Source organism: Macaca mulatta, chromosome 17 (genome assembly GCF_049350105.2).
Source record: "Macaca mulatta isolate MMU2019108-1 chromosome 17, T2T-MMU8v2.0, whole genome shotgun sequence".
Classification (NCBI taxonomy): Eukaryota; Metazoa; Chordata; class Mammalia; order Primates; family Cercopithecidae; genus Macaca; species Macaca mulatta.
This window is the reverse complement of record NC_133422.1, coordinates 33839905-33866746: the sequence shown is the minus strand read 5'-3', so window position 1 is coordinate 33866746 and position 26842 is coordinate 33839905.

The following is a 26842-nucleotide window of genomic DNA, read 5'->3' as shown; positions in this document are numbered from 1 at the left end:
TGTAAACATCCGTGAATCAGCTACTGAGACTAGTGATTACTATTTATTCTGGATCAAAAGTCCACGTCTATAATATGAAGACATGGACTAAGGCCCACTCAAAGCATGCAAATGAAAAATGAGATAACTTTGCTAGAAAAATGAACAGATGGAGATGTAGCAAATACAACAGATATTTATTAAGAGGAGAGGGTTGTTAAATGTGGCCATAAACACATGCTGATTAAACAAAAAATAAATACCATTCATTATCAAAAGAAAATTAAAAATGAGGTTCTATGCACACACACATATTTGTAATATGTACACATTTTTGCATCTGCCTATCTATTGAGCCATGTTTTTAAACACTTTGTACATAGCTGTCTTAATTGGTTTAATATAAGTTGTGTATTTATCTATTTGTAAATGCTTAATTTCTATATTAAACTTCTTGAGGAAATCTTAGCATTCAACCTTGTATGTGCATATAACATATATACTTCAATAAATATTAGATAAATTCCTAGTTAATAGTATTAAAATACATACATGTGTCTAAATTAGGTACAGCATATATATAAATAATATATATTTACACACAGAAAGAAAAGTCCATATGGTAACCGGTTTCCAGATTTTGCTGAAATAGAACTTTCCAAAATGAGTACTACATATTAGCTCTTTCAATTAATAATGGTTTAAAGACATTAATTTCAGGAACAAAGGCATCAATTATGAGGATACTCAATGACCTAATTAGGAATGCATTTTAGGAATAATAATGTTAAATTGGAAGGTTTAATCATTAAATCTAAGGGCATAATTTTATTTTATGATGTATTATTTTAATCTGTAACCTTACTTCTACATTTTGTAAATGTTTTCCAATATATTAATCCAACATTATGAGCTCTTTCTCAACCTTGTTGACCAAAAATCTCTGAAATTTCTACTTCAATTATTTTCTTGTTAATTTACCCTCTTCAGAGATTGCTCTCTACCCTTTTCACATTAACAAGTGATGACTCTCCTTTGTTATATACTTTATATGGGGACTGCTTATCTTTCACTTCCCTTGGGGGAAAATGAAGTAATGCCATGTTCTTCTGTCACCATGGTCTCTAGAAAAACACTTTCTGTGTTTTAGCCTCATGAATAAAACTTTGTGGTTTTGTTGTTAATTCCAACTAATGAAATTACCATTGTCCTGTTGTCCTTTTTACTGTTACCAATTTATCTCCGGTCAGACACTTACCTCCTTTATGAGTTGGATTATATTTACCTCCACCTCGATTATTGACATCATCCTTCTCATAGCATCCTTTGTTCTTAACACTATCCATGGTAGCATTGAAGAAAGGTCTCCAGTACTCAATGGCTGCCTAGCTCAACACTGCATATGGCAGAATAGAAGGGGTCTTCACAGAGCTCCTTATCCTTACTTAGAAGCATTCTTCCCATGGATTCAACAATATTCACAATGAACTATATGAAGGGTATAAGAAGCTTTGCTTTAGGTGGACAGATTATTCCACAATGTGAATACTTACCACCATTGTATTTGGTGAGGGGAAGCTTATATTATTACTTGTCTGTTTTTGTTTGTTTGTTTGTTTTTGTTTTTGAGACACAGTCTGGCTCTGTCTCCCAGGCTGAAGGCACAATCTTGGTTCACTGCAACCTCCGCCTCCTGGTTTCAAACCATTCTGGTGCCTCAGCCTCCTCAGTAGCTGGGATTACAGGCACATGCCACAATGCTTGGTTAAATTTTGTATTTTTAGTAAAGATGGGGTTTCACCATGTTGTTCAGATTGGTCTCAAACTCCTGATCTCAAGTGATCTGCCCACCTCAGCCTCCCAAAGTGCTAGGATTACAGGCATGAGCCAACACACTCGGTCATATTATTACTTGTTATTGGATAGACCACCTATCCTTACTATCCCATCTGGCCCATACACATATGATTCCTGCCTCATTGTTATAAGATCAGGCTATCACTGGCATTCCCTTTTTTCCCTGTGAGACCAATAATAGTAATTCCATTATGTTCTAGTTTTTGGAATATAACGCAACATGAAGCATATAAGGACTCCATGTCATCCCTTTGTCACCAAGACTGTTACCCCTATATGGTTCAGTACATAATATTCATGATCCATTGTGTCTCTACAAATTACTCTGTAACAAAATTTCCTGTATTCCGAACTTATTTTCTGAGTGCTCTTGAGATAGGAATTCCTGTGCAGTCCTATCATATAATTTTTCTTCCTGAAACCTACTAGCACAGAATATGAGGGTAAGATAGGTTTTCTACTTATACATTATACTACTTTATGACTATTGTTCTTCTATCCTAGTTAAAATATTAAAACAGTAACAAAAAGAACTCAGCTTTTTTGAATACCTAATAGCCTATAAATCATTAGCTTTTATATTACCATAGTCCACCATCCCTCCAATTACTTCTTCTTACTAATTTTATTATATGGCTTATTTTTCTCTTTTTTTTTTAATCTCTCTCCTACTACTCTTGCCATCCTTTTATATTTATCTCAGGTTCATACAGAGGATTCATCCAACAATTTGACTTGTTATTTTCAATGCCTGTATCCTCCTTATCTCAACTTCTACCATGCACACAGCCTAGAGCTTTCATTAACAACAGCTGTACCTTTTTCCACATAAAAATGTAAAGAATTTTACCTTTTCTTTAATCTTTCCTCTTTCTTGCAAAATCTCTATAGCACACATACCTCAACAATTATTCAATCTCATTGTGGCCTCCAATCAGTTGATCTTAACTTCTTATTCTCAAGTGTCTTGGCTTTGTTCAAGGATATCTTCTTTTCTATATTTGTTCCTTTTCTAAGTGATCTCAGCCAGTCTCAACTACATTGTGATAACTAATACATTTGCATCTTCAGTCCTGACATCCCCTCTGAACTCAAGACTCAAATATTCTGATATCTTCACTTAGATGTCTAATACGCATCTCAAACTTAGCATGACCAAAACAAAACCCCATACTACCCCCGCCATAAAAATGTGATTTTGCTTTCAGTGCTTTTCATCTTAACAAATGGTACTACTACTCACAATGGGTCAAACAAGAAATCCTTGAGTCACTTTTGACTCCTCTTTCACACACTCCACATGTATTATCCATGAGCATATGATGTATAATTTATTATTTAAAACAGGGGTACCCAACTACCCGGCCGTGAACCAGTACTGGTCTGTGACCTGTTAGGAACCAGGCAGCACAGCAGGAGGTAAGCAGCGGGCAAGTGATCATTACCACTTGAGCTCCACCTCCTGTCACATCAGTAATGGCATTAGATTCTCAAACGAGAATAACACTTAATGTAAACCACACATGTAAGAGATCTCCGTTGCGTGCTCCTTACAAGAATCTAATTAATGCCTGATGATCTAGGTGGAACAGTTTTAGCCCCAAATCATCCCTCCCTGCACTGGTGCCAAAAAGTTTGAGGGATGACTGATTTAAAACATTTTAAAATATACAATACTATACAAATCTTATCCCATCTCACTTATTCTATTGCAATTACTCAGACCAGCATCTCCTTCTAATACATTGGCTTTTATTACACCTTACTAATCGGTTTTCCTATAGCCTTCTTTCTTTCCTCTACCCCATTCATTTATATGACAAATTATATTCTCATTCCTCTTTTCTCAACACTTCAATGGTTTTCCTTAATATGTAAACTAAAACTCTTACTATGTCCTAGAAATTTTAATATAATAGCTATGTTTGCTGTACTGAAATTGTGAGTAGGCCCAATGATGAAAGATAAAATGAAATGGAAAACTAACTGTGTTAAAAAATATGGTGAATGAGAAATGGAGATTCTAGAATATGAAATTTAGGGCTAGACAACTTGTGCTGTTGTGCCGATCCCCTTGTTCTTCCTTCTACTTGCTTACTCTAAATGTGTGTAAAAAGCAATAAAGCCAATGTTATGGGTCCTTCTGACCTGGTGGATTCTTCCACAGACATGGAGCACTGAAGACCCAGAATTTTGGACATATGCCAGTGAAGAATGCATATGGTACCAAGGTGCTGTGTCCAATTGCACTGTCATGTATCATTGAGATCATGTACCTCCTTTTTATTACTGTGGTTAGTGTGGGAGTCAAACAAAATTATTAATATCCTGGGCTGAGTCCAAGTTGTTATTATTCTTACCAACCCACAATGCTGGATCAGCTTTCCATGTTTTCATCTGGTTTTGGTCTGTTCTTTTAAGACACCAAACACGCTTGTCCCTGGGCTTTGTACTTGCTATAGCGATGATCATGAACATTCTTGCTCCAAATAATCATGTTTTTTTTTTTTTATTTTTAACGCCATTAAGTTCTCTTCCCAAATGCTTTCTTTGTAGATATGCTTTCCCTGGAGATTAAGGAAATTCTCCTGGCTGCTCTACTGTCCTTGCCCTGATAGATTTACTAACTGAAATTACATTAACATTTTACTTGTTTAGTGGCTGAGTATATCACTAAGGCCCATGCTTAAAAATGTGTCAACTTTTTTTCTCAGTGTCGCCTCCTAGTTCTTAAAATTGTTTCTAATACATATGAGATCTTAACAAAAAAAAGTGTTGAATAAGTCTGAAGTTATTTAAATATAAACCCAACATAATTCAGTCTTTTAGTCCCTTGCACTTCGAAACTCCAATGATTTTTATGTCTACTCTAATTTGCTAATAGCTCAGATTAGTGTTTTCATTGCAAACATCTACAGACTTGAATTCTGACCACAAATACGTATCTCCCAATTTGTCTCATGCTTTCATTCCCAGTAATCCTGGTCTGCTACTTTATCAAGTCCTTAAATCTCTTAATACCCACTTTCACCTTTTTCTTGGCTAATACACCACCTCAATTCACCCCCAGCCCATGCTCAGATATTTTTAAATTATTTCTGGACCTTTCCACCATCATTTTTTACTTGAATTTCTCTTTTTTTTTTTCTCTCAACTCCTTTAATATGTCAAATTCCACATTTACCATTTCTAAAATTCCCAAATTTGAGTAAATTCTATAATTATATTTCTCCTTTTCAGCAAAGCAGTCTTCAAGTAAAATAAAAGAGTCATCTGAGCAGTGGACTTTCAATAAATGTATATTGAATTCCAATCTCAACCGAGATATCAATATGGCTCAGAGAACTATTTGTGTCTTGCTCATCTCCTTTCATTACCATTAGCAGATATGGTGAAGTATAGAAAGCAATATCAAGCTGTACATCTATCTCAAACACCTCCACTCTCAGCATATTATTTCACTTATTCCTTTACAGATGGGAAATAACAGATGAGGGTCTGTAATTCCTGTGCGTTACAACCAAATCACATAATCATCTCTGTACATAGCTCTTCTGTTTTCTTTCTCCAATTTTAGAGACAGTGATGTTCCCTGTTTCTCTCATCATTTTACTTTGCTTTACTTTTTAAGGCAAAACTCCTTAATTTTAATGTCATGTTCTCTTTCCTCTATAATACTATGATTACAAATTTTCCTCTCCCTTAAATATTTGGCTTCCCCTCCCAGCCTGTTTGGTCTTTCCTACTTGCTCATTTTTCCAACAAACTCAAAGTGTAATACTATATTTTGATAAAAACTTTTCTGACCTTACCTGGATGGTTTATTCCTAACTCTTTGTATCACCATGTGAAAGTTATATAGTCCTAGACCAAAGAGCTCGCTGTATCATCAGCCATGTAAAAAAGCAGCACAATTAAAATCTCTTCTGATTTTTTATTTGCATAATAGTTCTGCTGTGAAAAATAGATTACAGTTAGAATAATTCTTTCCCTGTATATAACTTCTCTTAACACATTGTGAAGCATCTCAAGGAAAAGTTTTCCTTAGTCCATGTGCCATTTTCCAGCCACGTTGTTGGAATAACTTTTTAAAACTATATATAGCATAAGAAAGAATAGATGAATACATTTTTTAAAAATCTCTGGGAAGGCCACAATTGTTTCTACCCACCCAAATCCCCTATGCCTCCTTTATGCTTAGGGTAATGCTTATAAAAATGAGTCCTTGTAACAGAATATCCTTGATAAGCTTTTAACTTACAAAATATAGTGGTGGAGACTTTCTCCCAAGATAACAAACTAAAAAAAATATCATTCCTGCTAAAACTTTCTATTGGTTAGTAAATTAAATATATAATCTATTAATTTAGGAACCACAAAGGGTCTTATTAAAACAGAAGTTCCTCTACTTCTTATCTCTGTCCTGAGCACCAGTCTCAATGCATTACCTCTTTTCCACATTGTAATTAATGAGAATTAGTTTTCTACTTTATATGCTTTCAAAAAGCAAACATAAAATTAAGTGTCCAAAGACATATAAATTAAAATAAAGATTTGGTAACTTTTAAACCAAATATATATTATACAGTAGAACTAGTAACACAGATGCCAATTTGATGCTTCAGGGCTTTGGGAATGCCTTCTCTTCCATTGCTGTCTCACTGTCATCCTTGGTTCAGCAGACGAACTTTAGGCAATGCCGAGAAAGGAACCCACAGGTCAGCATTCTGCTTGAGAGGTGCCATATGTTTCCTCACCCCAACAATTCTACCAGATGTATTTTTCTGCTGAATTATTGCTCACTGTCAGAATAGTCACCACCCATCCCCTTGTTCCCATAGTCTCCATTCTCACCCCGACCCTGTTCTGGGTCTTGGTAGCATTTCTCTTCCTTTACCTAGTAAACAAGTAATGGCAGGAAACAACAGGTGCTGGAGAGGATGTGGAGAAATAGGAACACTTTTACACTGTTGGTGGGAATGTAAACTAGTTCAACCATTGTGGAAGACAGTGTAGCAATGCCTCAAGGATCTAGAACTAGAAATACCATTTGACCCAGCCATCCCATTACTGGGTATATACCCAAAGGATTATAAATCATGCTGCTATAAAGACACATGCACACATATTTACTGCGGCACTATTCACAATAGCAAAGACTTGGAACCAACCCAAATGTCCATCAATGACAGACTGGATTAAGAAAATGTGGCACATAATACACCATGGAATACTATGCAGCCATAAAAAAAGATGAGTTCGTGTCCTTTGTAGGGACACGGATGAAGCTGGAAACCATCATTCTGAGCAAACTACCACAAGGATAGAAAACCAAACACCATATGTTCTCACTCATAGGTGAGAATTGAACAATGAGAACACTTGGACACAGGGTGGGGAACATCACACACTGGGGCATGCCATGGAGTGGGGGGAGGGGGGAGGGATAGCATTAGGAGATATACCTAATGTAAATGATGAGTTAATGGGTGTAGCACACCAACATGGCACATGTATATATATGTAACAAACCTGCATGTTTTGCACATGTACTCTAGAACTTAAAGTATAATTAAAAAAAAAAAAAAGTAATGGGAACAAAAAGAGTGATTGGTTTGGCTTTCAAAAGTGAAAAAGTCATGGAAATGTTGCTGCCAGTACAATCAAGATGAATAACATAGGACAATTAAAATCAAGGCTTTTTCATATGTTAGGTGGAATTGTCAACTAGAAATTACACGTATAAATCAAGGTCAAACAATGTTAAATGTTTGAATCATGTAAAAGTACGTTTAGCTGTAGATAGGACAGTAATTGTGGCTTCAATAACATAGAAATTTAATTTTCTCACATAAAAAGACTCTGAAAGAAAACAGTTGAGGGCTGGTCCGATGGCTTCATAGCATCAGTGACCTAAGCCCCCTCTATTGTATCATTGTCACAGCCATCTTCACCTGAGATCAGCACATGGTCCAAAATACTGCTAGAGTTCCAGCCATCATATCTGAGTCCAAGCAGGAGGAAGGAAGATGGGTAAAATATTTTGCCCACTTTGAAATTAGATGGACAGGTCCCAAATTAGCAGAATTTTTACATTTTGTGATTTTATAATTACTGCATCAAATTTAACCAAGTAATACTTTAAAGATTATTGTTCCCAATGATGGATCATAAAAATGATCTGGGTATATAACAGTAGTCATGTTTTAGATTTATATTTTCTTTGATATAAATGTAGTTGCTTTTAACACATGATCTAGCAATGCTATTTCTCTAAGCATCCTAGCATCTATGTGTATATTAATAGTAAAAATTTAAAGAACTAGTGAGCTACAGCGATATAATTTCATGTTGAATTTAATGATCCATAAAACCACCTAGGGTTTCATCCTTTTCATATTTAGGGAAATTCAAATGTATGGTTATTCTGAATTAATGAAATGTAATTAAAATATTCTGAGAAATGCCAAAGACACATTATCTTATATTTTAAATGACTTGTCATACATTTAGTAACTGTTTCTAAAGGACTACAGAAACCAACATTAATTCAGGCTCTGGAATTCAAACTTTAAGTTCCATTAAAAATAAGCAAATTAAACACAGCTAAACAAGACTTTCAATTAAAATAATAAATATATTTGGCTTCACTTGAAGCTGTCACTCAATACATTCTTAGCATTTTGGATCCTACAAGGACTTATAACTTACTAGACTTCTTTAGACTTTTATACAAGGTTAAAGTTGTGAAACAAGCATTACATTTTGTTATAAAGTTATTGGGAAGGCAATTTCAGGTGTTTCTCTCAAATAAACCCCAGTGCAAACATTCTACTATGCCTCCTGAGAATCTTTGTTTTGGAAACATTCATAAACTGCACCGACGTTGCAACAGACATATGTATTAGGAAGAGATATATTTGGATTTTCTTTGAGCTTTATAAGATAATTACTTAGTGATTCAAATTTTAAATAAAATATTATTTGTTATGATTTTAATGTTTATCAAATGCATTGGAAAACAATGACAGTCAACAAAGTAAACATTGATAGTCAACAAAGTTAAAGATTTTCCGAATATTTTGCTGTTGAAAGAATCCAGGGAAAAAATTATAATGAGGCATTCAAAAGCCCTATTAAAGTGCTCTGAAGTATAACTAATGTTTTTGCTTAAGTTCAAAACAGTATCATTTAAATGGTCTGTAATTAATCTAATCCATGACATTAATTGTCAAATGTACTTCACAATGGAAGAGCTGTGACAGCTTAATTATTATATTTTAGGTAGTACTATCTTCTTCACATATTAACTTCAGAGGATTTAATAAGAAAAAAGATACTGCAAAGCATAAATGATCAAGTCATCATCACATTCCTTTGCTTGATTACTCTCTCTCAAAAATCAGTGAGTCCATAAAATATGGCTCATGAGAGCTTTAAAGGCAAAATGTGCCTAGAATCTACTCTTTCAAATTTGTGCATGTGCCTAGCCTTGTGTTTTCTAGTCCTTCTATCAGGCTCCCAGTTGTTCCTTGTACTAGTTCTCCAGACTGTTCCTGCTGGCCCTCTACTTGGGCCCCAGCCTTTTTCTTAATTCATCTCTGGCCTTTTCTCCAACTCCTCTATAAAATCACTAGTGATCTTAAAAATAATTGAGCTAACTTAATAAATTAATATAAAGTGTTAATGATTTATATGGGTTTGGATTTTTTATGTTTTTTTTTTTTTTTCTGGAAAGTTTACCATTTAATGGAAGTCACCAGACAAGAAAAACATAGAAAAAAATAAGACATTGGGGCAAAAATGACTATTTCAATTACACTAACTTAAACCACAAAGACACTTGCCTATCTCATTTGAGCCTAAAGCTGATCTAGCTAAACACTTTAAAGTCACTTTTTCAAAGTTAATCAGATCATATCTTAACATAGATAACTTTTTTTTACATTGAAGTTCTGTAATTTCCTTTTGTGGATAATGATAGATAAATTTTCCACCTTGTCTAGTTTTATAGAAAATAAAATTATTAAGATTATTCTGAGGACTCAGAATGAATGTTCATAACTGGGCAGACATAATATATACAATATGTAATTTTTTAAACAACGCAGTATGTGGAAAGGATAGGTAAAGCTGCTTCTCTAGCAAAGCAGCTCTCTCAAGATTGTCTATATTGCCTCCCTATTCAAAATGATCCCACCTAATTCTTCAATCCCAGTGGATATGTGGGATAAGATGTCCCTGTCTAGACAAGAGCTGTAAGTGCCATGCCTAATTCAGCTTTTTCTAAGAGGTAATAAATTCACGTTTTTCCTCCTAAGTAATAATGAATACCCACTCTGGTTCACTACGTTGTTTAAAAACATCCCTGAAATTGTATATTTCTATGTATAATGATGTAGGAAGCAGCAAAAGCAAGATATCTTATGCCTTGTATATAAAAGTGATAATGGTAGTAAGAGCAAAATAAAACAGGAAGAGACACATTTTATTCAGAATACCTTCGTCTCACTTACAAATAGGCAGTCCTAGTCTCAGTTTGGGCACTGATTGTTGGTTTAGAAAACCTCTGGATGACCATGGCACGTTAATAGACATGGAAATGGCCTTCTGAGTGTACCCACTGTGTTCCGGTCAGAAGATGTCAATACATAACTAGCTCAGTGTTTGACAAAAAAGTTTACCCTCACCACATGTCATTGCGGTTAGTTAATTGCTGCAACTTCTAGCACTGTAACCATCAATGATATTTTCTCTTTAGAAAATAAAGAAAATGGCTAATGAAAGATACTTTTATGAGTGGTTATGAGACAAAGAAAAATAGTTCAAATTCAGACCATCATTTTTAGAAGTTTCATTTTGCATGGGAACCTGCGGAAGTGATTTTCTCAGGCTCCCTTCTGGCCAATTCATGGAAAAGCAGTAATCAATCACAATTGTTTTATAGAATTGAGTTGCTGGTACCATGTCACAACAAACTGATTAAACCCTCCCAGAAGAAATCACAACTTTATTGGGACTAATGGTATCTAAGACCTTAAGTTAGGAAGCTGTTTTCATTTACCCTTCAAGGAAAAGTCTCGCTTCTGAAAACTCAGCAAATCTGATTTTTTTTTTTTTTTTAAGAATAGATCTTATCCAAGTAGCACACTACACCATTTTTCACATTTCAAGATATCAAAGGATATTGTGTTTTTGGTATAATAGTGCAAATTAATCTTCCTTTCAAAATGTTTTAATAATTAACCCATCTTGATACAGAGTGTGTCATCATCTGCTTTTTCTAACACATGTTTACTTATGTTTCTTAATGTATTTATTAATAATAAAACCGTGAGCCAGCTCTTTGTTCTTTAGTATATAACTTGAAAATCACGTATGTGGCTTCAAAATGTAAGTATTATTGAATTTTGTTGCTCCGTGATATTCAATAAATGTTATTTAACAACAATGCCTCAGTGTGTTGTTAACCTCATGGAATGAGTCAAATTTTCTTATTCACTGTAATAAAAAGAAGATCAGGGATTTACTTGGCATTAGATCAATAGAACGCTTTTTACCTTTTTGCCTTCCTTCTTTCCTGTCTCCCTTCCCCTGCCCCACCCCTCCTGCTTACCCTCTTCCCTTCTTTTCCCTTTCTCCCTCCTCGTCTACAAAAATATTTTATCATAATACAAGCTGCAGAGGCAAGCCGTCTGAGTTCTAGAACCTCAATTAGTTTGTAAAAATTGCGCATTTTATGTTTTAGAATGTAAATGTAATATACATTATTATCTCAACAGTGAAACTTTTATTTTTTTGTAACATTTTAGGAACGACAAATCTCAAGTATCTAACACTCCAAAACAAGGGGCTAGCAGTTTACTCCCAAATGAAAATAATCAGCTTCCTATTTAAAATGACAAAAGCAGTTAAATAGGAAAGAAAAGGGATTATCTTTGCTTTTCAGAATAATATATCAAACATTTCTTCTACTGAAAGGAGTAAAGACTAGGCACTAAAAGATTATTGAGACTATTGCAATAACCTATTTCTGATACAATAAAGACTATAGCTATGACTATAGGTCAAGAAAGATGGTACAATTTTCAAGAGACGTTTCTGAGGTATACTCAGTAAAGCTATAGAAACTCCATAAATATATACACTTACTATGTATTCACAAAATTTGAAATGAAAAGCTAAAAAAAAAAAAAAACAGTGAATAAACATACAAGATGGTACTATCATAGAGGATTTTCAAGAGGCAGATAATGGTGAGAGGTTGAAAGTGCAATGTGTAAGCCCTAGTTTCTGAGAAACAAAAATATGGATTGGGTACAGTCATTGATAGTGATAGACATGAGATTATAATACATTGAAATAGGGACAGACACTGACAAAGTTAAAAAAATTGTGTGACACATTTATGACTTTACATATAAAGAGAAGAGGCTTACAGAGGTTTGGTTTTGTTGTTGTTTGGTTGTTACTGGCTAGCATGTAAGGATCCAGTTACTACTGTCACCTGCTCTTACGACTCAAAGTCTGTGGTCTTTTCTACTACTAAACTGCATTCAGAATTGAAAACAAGTTATTCTAAACCTTTCAGGTGTGAAACCTGCTAATATATCACATAAATAACTATAATGTTAGCATGAGATGACAAAACTCACTTGGAAATCAGCTGATCAGTGGATCCAGAAGAAATTTAAAGAAATGTTGGCTGGACCCCGTGGCTCATGCCTGTAATCCCAACATTTTGGGAGGCAGAGGCATGTGGATCACTTGAGGTCAGGAGTTCAAGACCAGCATGGCCAACATGGTAAAACCTCGTCTCTACTAAAAATACAAAATTAGCTGGGCGTGGTGGCACAGCCTGTAGTCCTAGCTACTCGGTAGGCTGAGGCAGGAGAATTGCTTAAGCCCAGGAGGCGGAGGTTCCAATAAGCCAAGATTGTGCCACTGCACTCCAGCCTGGGAGACAGAGCAAGGATCTGTTTCCAAAAAAAGAAAAAAAAAATGTTACATGTTCTATAAAATAACAATATGTGGCTGGGCACCGTGGCTCACGCCTGTGATCCCAGCACTTCGGGAGGCCGAGACGGGCGGATCACAAGGTCAGGAGATCCAAAGCATCCTGGCTAACAAGGTGAAACCCCGACTCTATTAAAAATACAAAAAATTAGCCGGGCGTGGTGGCGGGTGCCTGTAGTCCCAGCTACTCAGGAGGCTGAGGCAGGAGAATGGCGCGAACCTGGGAGGCAGAGCTTTCAGTGAGCCAAGATCGCGCCAGTGCACTCCAGCCTCGGCGACAGAGCGAGACTCCGTCTCAAAAACAAACGAAAAACAATATGTATCACTGAGTTTTAACTGTAGAAGCAGAGAAACTGTGGTGGCAAATTAACTTTACATGCAAAAGCAACATTGACTTTAAGAAATATATACAAATATACATACATATATGTGTACATATACATAAATGTATGTATAAGCATACATGTATGTATGTATATGTATATATGTGTATGTATACGTATATATGTATGTATGTATATGTGTATGTGTATATGCATGTATATGTACACATATGTATGTATATGAATATATGCATATGTATATGTGTATACATATATATGTATGTATGTATACTTGTATATGTATATATGTACACATATGTATGTATATGTATATATGTGTATGTGTGTGTATACATGTATGTGTGTATGTATATGTATATATGTATATACCTGCACATATATTTACATATACATATATACTTATGCATGCATATATACATATATGTATATATACTATATATGACTTTAAGAAATATATACATGTATACATATATACTATATATGACTTTAAGAAATATATATTCAACCATGAAGCAAAAAAAAGATTAATTTCACAAAACAGATTGCAAATACGCAAAAGTACATCTCAACTGTACAAAGAATACAAAAAAGATATCATACAAGATTTTTTATGTCCTATTCATAGACAAAAACAATAATTTAAAAAAACCTTGTCACATATATAAGAAGAATAGAAAGGGATATGTACATTGTAGTTACAAAACATTTTCACTTATATTTTCATAATCTCTCACAAGGTATGACTAGTAGATTTGTTACTTTCCCCATTTGTCAAATATTAAAGAAAAAATCAAAGAGATAATTAATTTTTCTCTGGTTGCATAACGATTGTGATCTCAGTACTTAATGGCCACAGTGGTAGTCATTAAGTTTCAATGCCTGAATTTTGAAGAAGACACATTCATCCCATAGCAGCTAGTGATCATAATAGCAATAGTAATGCTAAAATAATAATAGCTTACGCTTATTGGGCACTTATTATTTGCCAGACACTATTCTGAGTGCTATACACAGACTAATTTAATCCTTACAAAGAGTCTAAGAATTAGGCAAGATAATATCATTATTATACAGATGAAGAAATTAGTATTTTAAGAGTAATACATTTAAGGGACAAGTTGGTAAGTTTTTTTTTAAAAGAAACTGTCTCAAGTATAAATGCATTTATCAGGACTTCAGAAGAATGAAAACTTTCAGTATTGAAGTATCAGGGACTTTGGAAAGGTAGGAGTGTTATTTTGGAAAAGAATTTAAGAACCTACCATATGCCCCTCACATATGTTTTGTAAGTGACCACATATTTAAGCTGTTGATAAGAATTTTTTTCTACTTATACACAAGTATGAGAGGCAATGTGATCAGTTGTCCTTCATAAAACAAAGCCTTAAATGTTATCTGAAACTATCCAAGAAAACAAACCTTAGACGTGCTCCTCGAGGTTAGGGTGTGCACATCAAAGCCCTTTACATCTCTAGCAACTTGCAAAAACTAGGAATTTGTTGTTGATAGTCATTATGAGGATAATGATTTCATGATTTGGTAAATCCACAACTTTGTATGCAGATAGCAAACTCCTTGAAAGACTGATTGCTAATGTTCTAATTGCCTTTTGTGTAAAGCTGACAAATTTTAGACCAAACTGCTGTTGGCTATGTTTTCAGAAAGGTAGATCTTAATAATGACATTTAATTTTTCTTTTTGAACAAATGAATGAGTTTCAAGAATGTTTCTACAAAGACAGAGCACTATATAAATTCCACATGAAAGCAAACTCTAATTTAAAAAATAATACCCTAATGATGTCTAATTACTTCCTTGAGAATAAGCAGCAACCTAATTAGTCACCTTTATCTTCATATGCACCTGGAATTGCTATTGTGAATAAAGTATACAAAGCACAGTCCATTTTTAAAACAATACTCTGCAGTATAGGAAATTGAGAAGGTTTGGGTTAGGAAGGCAAGGTAATTTATGACAAATCATTACAATTTCTAATGGCATTTGATCCAGTTTTTGAGGGAATTGATAAAATAATTAACAGAGTTTGGAAAACTTTCCATTGCAAATAACATAGAATTGTAGTCATGAGCCACTTAGCAACATTTTGGTCAATGATGGACTGCATATACAATAATGGTCTTATAAGATTATAATATTGTATTTTTACTGTATCTCCTCTGTTTAGATACACAAATACTTATCATTGTGTTAGAATTACCTACAGTATTCAATACAGTAACATGTACCGGTTTATAGCCAGGAGCAATAGGTTATACTATATAGCCTAGGACTATTGTAGGCTACACCATCTAGGTTTGTGTAAGTACACACTATTATGTTCACACAATGACAAAATCACCTAATGAAGCATTTCTCAGAACATATTCCCATAGTTAAACAATGCATGACTTTATTTTACAGTTAAATACAAAGTATTCCCCATAAGGCTAGATAAAATGCAGTTTGAGAAGACAGTGTCCGTATATGTCAGACATTTCACTGCTATAGCAAATGGCAACTATTAACTCCAAACTTTGAGATTTTATCCAGAAGGAACTTGAAAATCTCTTCTTTGTTAGATAACGTCTTCCAAGAAATGGGTTGTGGACAGGATAGATGAACCCAGCTGACAACCACTCAAATGAATTCCTGGAAGTGAGCCTTCTCAGACAGAAAGGAAAATAAAAGTTTCTATCTCTTTACCACTGCCATGTGAAGACTTCAAAAATCAGTTTGTAACATCTTCTATAAAACTCAAACTGAGAAAGCAAAGTATATTTTCGATTGCTGCAGAAGTGCCGGTTCTTACTTGTATTATCAACACTGATTAATACTGTAAATCTTTAGGAATATTCAAAGTGGTCATTCTACCCATGTGGAAACAATTCTACTTCATGGTAATTTGCAAATAAGTTATACTATGGGAGGTAAGGACAATGTTTCTGATTATAATTGAGTTTTCTGTATAGTTACTTTTAAAGCTTTTTTTATTAAGTATTGTATAGCAACTTACCACAAATTTAGCAAGTTATAGCAACATGCATTTCCCACTGCAGTCTCTGTGACAGTGGAGTCTGGCTATTGCTTAGCTGGTTCCTATTACACACTTTCAGACCGTAATCAGAGTCAGCCAAGGCTAAGTTTTCATCTGGCAGTTTGGCAGTTCTACTAAGAAAGGATCTTCTTCCATGCTCCATCAGGTTGTTGGACAGAATTTATTTTCTTGTAACCACAGGACTGAGAGCAGTTAGTTTTTTGTTGGCTGGAGGCTGAAAGCAACTTGAAGGTTGCCTTCTGAAGGTCCTAGAGGGTGCCGCAGTTTCTTGAGGCCACCCGCAGTTCTTTGCCATATGGGCTTCCTCAACTTGAATATTTCATCATGTCTCTGGAGCAAGTGGACTAGCAAGACAGTATTGTGTAAAATAGCTTACTTATGGAGGTGACTTTCCATATCCCTTGCAATATTATACTGATTAAGGCAAATCACAGGCTCCTTCCTCACTTAAGGGGAGGAGAGTACACAAGGCCATAAAGTCCAACTGGCAGGAATCTTGCTTGGGGGGTACCCTAAAAGCTATTCACACTTGTTACCAATTCATCATGTGATTTCGTTTTCTCTCTCCCTATAAACATGTTTTTGTAGCTTCTTAACCTAAGATACCAACTTCTGGAGATGTGCTTTGTTGAGAGAAGACTTTTTTGTTCTAAATTTTTATTTTAGGTTTGGGAGTACATGTGAAGGTTGTTACATACTTCTCATGGGGGTTTGTTGTACATTTTGTTTCATCACCCAGGTATTAAGCCCAGTGCCCGATAGTTCTCTTTTCTGCTTCTCTCCATTCTCCCACCCTCCCTGTTCAAGTAGGCCCCAGTGTCTCTTGTTTCCTTCTTTGTGTTAATAAGTTATTGCTTGGCTCCCACTTATACGTGAGAACATGTGATATTTAGTTTTCTGTTCCTGCGTTAGTTTGTTAATAGCCTCCAGCTCCATCCATGTTCCCACATGGATGCTTTCATGATCTCATAACTTTTTATTGCTGCATAGTATTCCATGTATGTATGTACCACATTTTCTTTATCCAATCTGTCATTGATGGGTATTTAGATTGATTCCATGTCATTGCTATTGTGAACAGTGCTGCAGTGAACATGAACACACACATGTGTCTTTATGGTAGAATCATTTATATTCCTCTGGGTATAGAACCAGCAATGGGATTGTTGGATCAAGTGACAGTTCTGCCCCTAGCTTCTTGAGGAATCGCCATACTGCTTTCCTCAATGTTTGAACCAATTTACACTCCCACCCACGGTGTATAAGCATTCCCTTTTCTCTGCAACCTTGCCAGCATCTGTTATATCTTGATTTTTTAATAGTAGCCATTCCGACTGGTGTGAGATGGTATCTCATTGTGATTTTAATTTATATTTTTCTAATTATCAGTGACATTGAGCTTTTTTTTCATATGATCATTGGCCACATGTATGTCTTCTTTTGAGAAGTGTCTATTCACATCCTTTGCCCAATTTTTAAGGGAGTTGATTGTTTTTCTCTTGTAAATTTGTTTAAGTTAAGTCCCTTGTAGATGCTGGATGGTAGACCTTTGTCAGATGCATACTTTGCAAACATTTTCTCCCATTCTGTATATTGTCTATTAACTCTGTTGATAATTTCTTTTGCTGTGAAGAAGCTGTTAAGTTTTATTAGATCACACTTGTCAATTTTTGCTTTTGTTGTGTCTGTCATGAAATCTTTTCCTGTTTCTATGTCCAATATGGTATTGCCTAGGTTGCCTTCCAGGGTTTTTATAGTTTGGGGGTTTACATTTAAGTCTTTAATCCATCTTGAGATAATTTCTGTGTCTGTGTAAGGAAGGGGTCCAGCTTCAATCTTCTGTGTATGGCTAGACAGTTATCCCAGCAGGATTTATTGAATAGGGAGTCTTTTCCCCATTGCTTGCTGTTATCAGCTTTGTCAAAAATCAGATGGTTTTAGGAGTGTGACCTAATTTCTGGGCTCTTTATTCTGTTCCATTGGTCTATGTGCCTGTTTTTGTACTGTACCATGCTTTTTTGGTTCTTGTAGGAGGTTTTTTTGTTTTGTTTTGTTTTGTTTTTTGTTTTGTTTTGTATCAAAACGTTTTTACCTAAGTCCTCAATTTTTCTTGATAACTATTACATTCCATTGTTCAATAGTCTTCCACCTTGTTCACTAAAACCAAGGACACATTGTCAATTCAAAAAAGTGTGTTACCTCAGTTTCAGGTTCCTAACAACTATGTTTATTTGAGATACATGAAAGTCCAAAGGGCCCATGTAGGTAGGCATGGCCCTTAGGTTTGAATTAGTCCCTCAATGATGATGATGAGGTCACTTATTTTTATTACTTTTATTTTAGTATAGCCAGTGCTTCTACATTTCTTTGGACTACTTGATTTTTGCCTTTCCTTTAGTAACAGGGGAGAGAATAACTTTTCTAATCTGGTAACTGAAATGGATTAGCTATCTAAAAGAAGGCTTCAGTACTGACAATTCACTCCAAACTCCTGGATTTTACGTATTATTGTGATTTTTTTGACTATGACATTTAGCTTTCTAAATAATTTGATGTGCAAATTTGTACACCTGTCACTGTACCTGCCATCTAGACAAAGACATTCCTGTCTTCTGTTTAGGTAAACCACGGATGACTAGAAATTATTTGGTGAGCTATATCTTTATATATATATATATATATATATATATATACACACACACACACACACACACACACAAAACATTGTTTTCTGGATTTTTCTGATTGCTAAGAAAGTTATTTTGACTTCTAGAACAAAATATATTAGTATTGCTTCAATTGTCATAATTATCACTTACAGAAAAAATTGCTTTCTAGTCTATTCTTAGATATGTAATTTCAGGTAATATTTTATGCCTCCAGGAAGCACTGAACTTCATTCTGAAAAACGTACTGGCCCTACCTTCTGAGAGAAAAGATTCACTTATGATTATTCACAATGTACTTGTTTGGGTTTTTGACACTTTGGCTCTTACTTCACAATAACCCCCACTAATGTTCTCCCTTCAGACCTGTCCAAGTTATCTAAGCATGTCTTACATATATCTGAAACATTCATTTTCTTTCTTGCTTTCTTTTTTTGTGAAGCATTCATTTTCTGACTTTAAAAGGTGACACTATTCCTCTACATCATCTTTTCTTTCTCTGAATTTCTGAGAAAGTAGCTACGTGGCATTTCTCCACAGATGAAAAAATTCCCATGGTAGGCTTCGTCTTTACTTGGAGACTCTCTGTTTAACACCAATATTCTTAAATCAATGCAGGTAGATATCTTTTTTCCAAAGACCAGCCCTTATGATTGTGGCTACCTGAGGGGGAAGAAAAATCCTAAGAAATATTTGTGAAGTTCATAGTCCAAGGCATGGATCACACACACACACACACACAAAACCTAAAATATAATTCTAGAACTATAGAATGTTTTTATTCTCCCCACATCTTGCCACCATTATTAAAGACCCATTTAAATAAATTTATTTTATCTAGTACCTCATGACTGGCTATCAAGAAAAAATAACAAGGCATACCAAAAAGAAAAAAAAAATAGCCCACACAATTTGAAGAGACAGAGCAAGCATTTGAACCAGATGTCACAAAAGCCAGCATCATGCTGAATGGAGAAAAGTTGAAACTATCCCTACTGAGAACTGAAATAAGACAACGATGTCCATTTTCAACCCTCCTATTCAACTCAGTACTGGAAGTCCTAATCAGAGCAATCACACAAGAGAAAGAAATAAAGTGTATCCAAACTGGAAAAGAGGAAGTCAAACAATCACTCTTCATTGATGATATGATCAATACCTAGAAAACCCTAAAGACTCATCTAAAATGTCCTACATCTGATAAATGAATTCAGTAAAGTTTCAGGATACAAAATTAATCTACATGAATCAGTTGCACTGCTAAACACCAACAATGACCAAGCTGAGACCCAAATCAAGAACTCAGTACCTTCTACAACAGCTACAAAAATGAAATAAAATACTTAGAAATATACCTAAGCAAGGAAGTGCAAGATCTCTACAAGGAAAACTGCAAAACACTGCTGAAAGAAATCATAGATGACACAAGCAAATCAAAATACATCCCATGCTCACGGAGGGGCAGAATCAATGTTGTCACAATGTCTATACTGCCAAAAGCAATCTAGAGATTCAATGTAATTCCCATCAAAATATCAGCACCATTTTTTATAGAACTAGAAAAAAAATCCTAAAATTCATATAGAACTAAGAAAGAGCCTGCCTACCCGAAGCAAGACTAAGCAAAAAAAAAAAAAAAAAAACAATACTGTCTGCATTGCATTATCCAACTTCAAATTTTAAACTGCAAGGTTATAGTTACCCAGCATGGTACTGATATAAAAACAGGAATGTAAACCAATGGAACAGAATAGAGAACCCAGAAATAAAATCAAATACTTACAACCAACCGCTCTTCATCAAAACAAGCAAAATTATAAAGTGGGGAAAAGCCACCCTATTCAACAAATGGTGAACAAATGGATAATTGGCAAGCCACATGTAGAAGAGTGAAACTGGATCCTCATCTCTCACTTTATACAAAAATAAATTCAAGAGGGATCAAATACTTAAATCTAAGACATAATACCATAACAATTCTAGAAGATAACATCAGAAAAACTCTTTTAGACATTGACTTGGGCAAAGAATATACGACTAAGAACCCCAAAGCAAATGCAAAAAAACAGAAACAAAAATAAATGAATGAGACCTAACTAAACTAAAAAGTTTCTGCACAGTAAAATAAATGATCAGCAGAATAAACAGACGACCCACAGAGTGGGAGAAAATATTCACAAACTGTGCATCCAACAAAAGACTAATATCTGGAATCTACAAGGAACTCAAACTAATCAGCAAGAAAAAACAAATAATCCCATCAAAAAGTGAGCAAAGGATATGAATAGAAAATCCTCAAAAGAAGATATATGAGCAGCCAACAAACATATGATAAAATGGTCACAATCACTAATTATCAGGGAAATACAAATTAAAACCACAATGGGATATCACCTTACTCCTACAAGAATGGTCCTAATTAAAGAATAAAAAAATGATAGATGTTGACATGGATGTGGTGAAAAGGGAACACTTTTACACTGCTGGTGGAAATGAAAACTGATACTATCACTATGGAAAACACCATAGAGATTCCATAAAGAACTAAAAGCAAAACTACCATTCAATCCAGCAATCCCACTACTGGATCTCTGCCTAAAGGAAAATAAGTCATTATATGAAAAAAACATATGCACATGCCGGTTTATAGTAGAACAATTTGCAATTGCAAAGATTTAGAACAGACCTAAAGGCCCATCAACCAACAAGTGGATAAAGAAAATGTGGTGTATATGTATACCATGGAATACGACTAATCCATATAACAAAATAAAATCATGGCCTTTGCAGCAACTTGGATGTCACCTGAGGCCATTATTCTAAGTAACTCGGGAATAGAAAACCAAATAGCATATATTCTCCACTTATAAGTGGAAGCTAAGCTATGAGGATGCAAAGACATAAGAACGATCTAATAGATGTTTGGGACTTGTGGGGAAGTGAGAGAGAGGGGTGAGGGATAAAAGACTACATATTGGGTACAGTATACACTGTGACGGGTGCACAAAAATCTCAAACATCACCACTAAAGAACTTACCCATGTAACCAAAAAACATCTGTACTCCAAAAACTACTGCAAAAATCAGTCAATCAATCAACCAGATGCAACAAGGATGTTGGAATTATCAAACTGGAATTATTTTTTAGAAAACCATAACATGCCAAAGACTCTAATGGATAAAGCAGATGGTATGAAAGAGCACACTGACAATGTTACCAGGAGATAGAAATCCTATGAGCCAAAAATGAATGCTAGATCAAAAGCACTATAACCGAAGTGAGAAATGCCTTTCATGGGCTCAAGAGCAGAGGGGACATGGCTCTGAGCTTATAGATGTGTCAATAGAAACTTTGAAACCGAAAATTAAAGACAACTAGCATTTAAAAACATAGAACAGAATATCTTAAGTACCGTGAGACAACTACAAAGGTGTAACATAAATATGATAGGATTTCCAGAAGGAGAGAAAAGAGAGAAAGAAACAGAAGAAATAGTTGAAATAATGACTGAGAATTTTCCCCAAAATAATGTCAAACACAAAACCTCAGATTCAATAAGCCCAGAGATCAACAAGTAGGTTAAACAAAACAAACCCAAAAATACCCTACACCAAGACATAGCGTTTTCAAACTACACAAAAAAGCAATGATAAAGCAAAACATCCTGAAAGAAGTCAGAGGAAAAAAAAAAAATGCCTTATCTATAGAGGAACAAAGATAGGAATTATCTCCAACTTCTTCTCAGAAACCATGCAAACAAAAACAGTGGATTAAAATGTTTAAAAGCTTCAGAGAAAATCCCCTTCATGAACCTAGAATTCTATACTCTGCAGAATTATCCTTGGAATGTAAAGGAAAAATACTTTCTCAGACAAACAAAAATTAAAGAAATTTGTTGCCAGTAGACCTGCCTTGCAAGAAAAGTTCTTTAGAGAGAAGGAAAATAATGTAGGTCAGAAACTGGGATCTACTTAAAGAAATAAAGAGCAACCTACTTCTGGTAATTACTAATTCTCAATTAAAAATGCACAAATTATATGAGCACTGGACTGAAGCTACCATCATGCTGGACGTAAATACAATGAGTAGCAAGCTCTGCAGAGCTATGCAACATGCAACATGGTGATACTGCCTGAGCAGTGTCCAGAATGTTTTTTAGTTGATTAAATTCTCAGTAAGTCTGGATGGAGACTTTAATAATTTTTTTTTTTTCTTTCATATGTCCTGGCTTCACTAACTGGCTAGTTTTCTCTGATTATTTACTTAGTCATTCCTTCAACTTGACTAGGAAGGTGAATATCAGCTAATGTTTCTGTCCATAGACTTAAAATATTCAGCTGTTAATACAAGGTAGTATAGTTATAATCTCACATAATTTGATGAGAATGCCAAAAATAATAAGAATTGATTACTTTCAGAATATGGATATATTACATGTTAACAAATAAAATTAAAGTCTATATTACTATTTATAAACATTCATACATATATATGTATGTATTTGTGAGACTAAGATAGGAAATTATATATATATAATTAGAATTTCCTATTTTATATATAGTTTCATATATATATATATATATATATATATCTCCTATCTTTCTTAGTCTCACAAATTTATCAGATATCAAATCTAAAGTTGCTGGACTCCATTAACCTTATTTCTGATGTGAATAGCTCTTTACAAAGAGTAAAAAGTTAGCGACTATGTGAATCCTTTGTAGTATTGGGTCCCCATGGTAACAGAGATTTGTATCCTGACATCAGAATCTAAGAGGCCAGAGAGCTACAGAGCATTTCAATTTGTGGTACGGGGAAAAAAAAATAAAAAGACAAATGCACAGTCCTAAAATGATACCATAAAAATGGCTGATGATATTTGGGTATAAGTCTATACTGATATGTTTTCACATATCATTTATCAGTTTTCCTATTTTGATTTATATTCTCTTGTCAATCAAATGGCTCGTAGTGTGTTTCCTAGTGAAGTAAACTGTTCAAAAATCATGTCTATACATTTTTGCATGTTTTGATAAATAATTATAAATATGTAATTCAATATTTACTAGATAATATTTCCCTACTGAGTACTTAATTTCTTCTAAATTAATATAAAGAAAGAGTAGTAGATTCAGTCTTCTAAGGTTGACACCAGTCTCCTTTCAATGTCTGATTTTGGAGTGGAAGTACATTTTCCTTCATTTCTGGTTTCCATGAGGAGGGATTTCTCCTTAAACTCATTTCAGTCCATTCTATTTATCTTTTTACTCACATGACCAGTGAAGAGGGGGACTGACTTCTTTAAGGCAAATTTGGGAAAACATAACTCAGAATGCAAAGCTGAACTTTGCCTTACTTATTTCTTTTAGGAAGTAGATGCTCGCAGGGAGTACAAGTTCTTCTCAACTCCTCCAGGTTTCAGGTGTTGCATGGGCCTACATTCCAACACTCTCCAGGACTGCTGAGTCCTGCTTTTGGTAATTACTTATTCTTGAAGTAAAAGTGTACTCAGCACTGGGCTGAGTCTACCATATTAGATAACTCCATTATTTTATAATCTAATCTTTACCCTCCTTTCAATGCTGACTTGACTACATTATGTAAAATAATGTAGAATAGAAATGATGAGAATTGGCATCTTGACATTTTCTGGATTTTAAAGTAAATACTTTAACATTTTGTAATTGAATAGGGTAGTTGCAGCAGGCCTTTGGTGGACACATGCCATGTAAGTATGTGTCTTTATCACTTGCTAAGGGTTTTTTTTTTAATAATAAAATAACATTGCATTTTGTCAAATGATTTTCTACATCTAATGAGGTTATTAGTATTTTTCCATTTTTCAAAATAAGCTAACATGTTAAACTGCATTTAGAGTTTTCCTTTCCTTTGTTTTTGTTTTTGTTTTTTTCTTTTGAGGGGAAGTAAATTTAAAACATACCTAGCATACCTGGAAAAAGTCAAATGTGTCATAATATAATCTCTCTCCCCCTCTGCCTTGTTTTTTTTTTTTGTTGTTGTTGTTGTTGCTTTGTTTTTTGGCTCTATTAGCTTACATTAATAATTTAAAAATTTATATTTGGGAGTAAAAATTGATCTATTATTTTTCTTTCTCATACTTCTTTTTTTTTTTTTTTTTTTTTAGACAGAGTCTCATTCTGTCTCCTACGTTGGAGTGATCTTGGCCTATTGCAACCTCTGCCCCCAGAGTTCAAGGAATTCTCCTGCCTCAGTCTCCCTAGTAGCTGGAATTACAGGCATGTGCTATTATGCTGTGCCTGGTTACATTTTGTATTTTTTGTAGAGATGGTGTTTCGCCATGTTGGTCAGGCTGGTTTCGAACTCCTGACCCCAAGTGATCCTCCCACCTCGGCCTCCCAAAGTGCCTTTCTCATACTGTTTTAGTTGTTGTTTAGAATTATGTGTTTCTCTAATGGTGTGGTGGAAATCACCTGTAAAACTTAATGTGGACCAGAATTAATCCTCATGTAAAATTATAAATTAGTGATTCAACTACTGCAATCAATTTCAAATACTTGATGGTTTCTGTTTTGTCTTGAATCCACATTGTAAACGCAAACTTTTTTATGTTTTTTTCTATTTTTCCCAGGTTTTCCTTTTTTTTTTTTTCAAAATGTGGCCCACATATCATTTCATTATCATTGTAGTTTTCCCTGCATCCATAACTTTTTTTCATTTAGCTTAATATTGTTTATTCACACCTTCACACTCTTTTTCTAGTTATATCTACTATGTTTGGTCAATTGTATTAGTATTTTCAAGAAACCAACCTTGGGTTCTGTTAATTATCTTTATTATATTTTTATGTTTTATATTATTAACATGTATTTATATATATGTTCTGATCATTCTTCTCTCTCTTTTTCCTTTCTTTTCTTTCTTATTTTTTCATTTCAGGGATTTAGTTCATTTATTTCAGTTTTCTATTACAAATGAAGCATTTAAAATAAAATAAATATCCCTCTTATTTTTGCTTTAGCTTTAAGTATTTGATATTAGCATTTCTTATTCAATTTGAATGATGTTATATGTCCCATTAAAATCCATTCTTAGAAATATATAATCTGTTTATTATAAATTTGACTTACTATGTACAATGGTGAATTAAACTTCCTATCATTATATGATCATTCTTTTCTTCTATAGTTTTAATTTATTTCTTAGAGTTTGTTGCTTCTATTGATATTGCTACACTCTTATTTTTCTATTTGCCTAGCATATTTTCTCATAATTTTGCTTTCAATATTTTGCGTATTTATGTTAAAAGTATATCACCCACAGATATCAAAAAGTTGGATTATTTTTTAATTAAACCTAAAAATTTTTGACTTTGAGAAAGTTCCCTATTCGTAACTGCTAATATATTTTAACTCATTTTAACCTTTATTTTATTTTCTCAGAATTTGTGCATATGTATATGTGTATAGTCACTAACATTCTTTTATATTAATTTTTTTCCAGAAGTTCCTTTAGTAAAGTTTTAGTTGTACTGATTCTTAGGTTTTTAATTTTTGAAACAAATGCAGTTTTAAAATCCTCATTCTTAAAACAGAATACCTACAACATAATTTTTGTTTCAGAATTATTTTAAGATGGTGTTTTGAGGATATTATTCCACAGTCTCATGGCTTTTGAAATTATTCTATAAAATGTATCTGATAGCATACTTATAATTTTTTTATAGTTACATTATTTGTTGACCGCTTCTAAGTATTCCTTTCTTGCTACTGCTTTGCAGTGTTATAGACAGTGATTAGAATTCGTCATGATCTCTGAGGATCCACGTCTTTCATCAGTTCTGTTTTTGTATCTATAAGTTTTTTTCACATTTGCATTACCTTTTTGTTCTTGGGTTATTTTCTCGTACTTTATCTCCTACCTTTTTTAATTTGAAAACTATTTA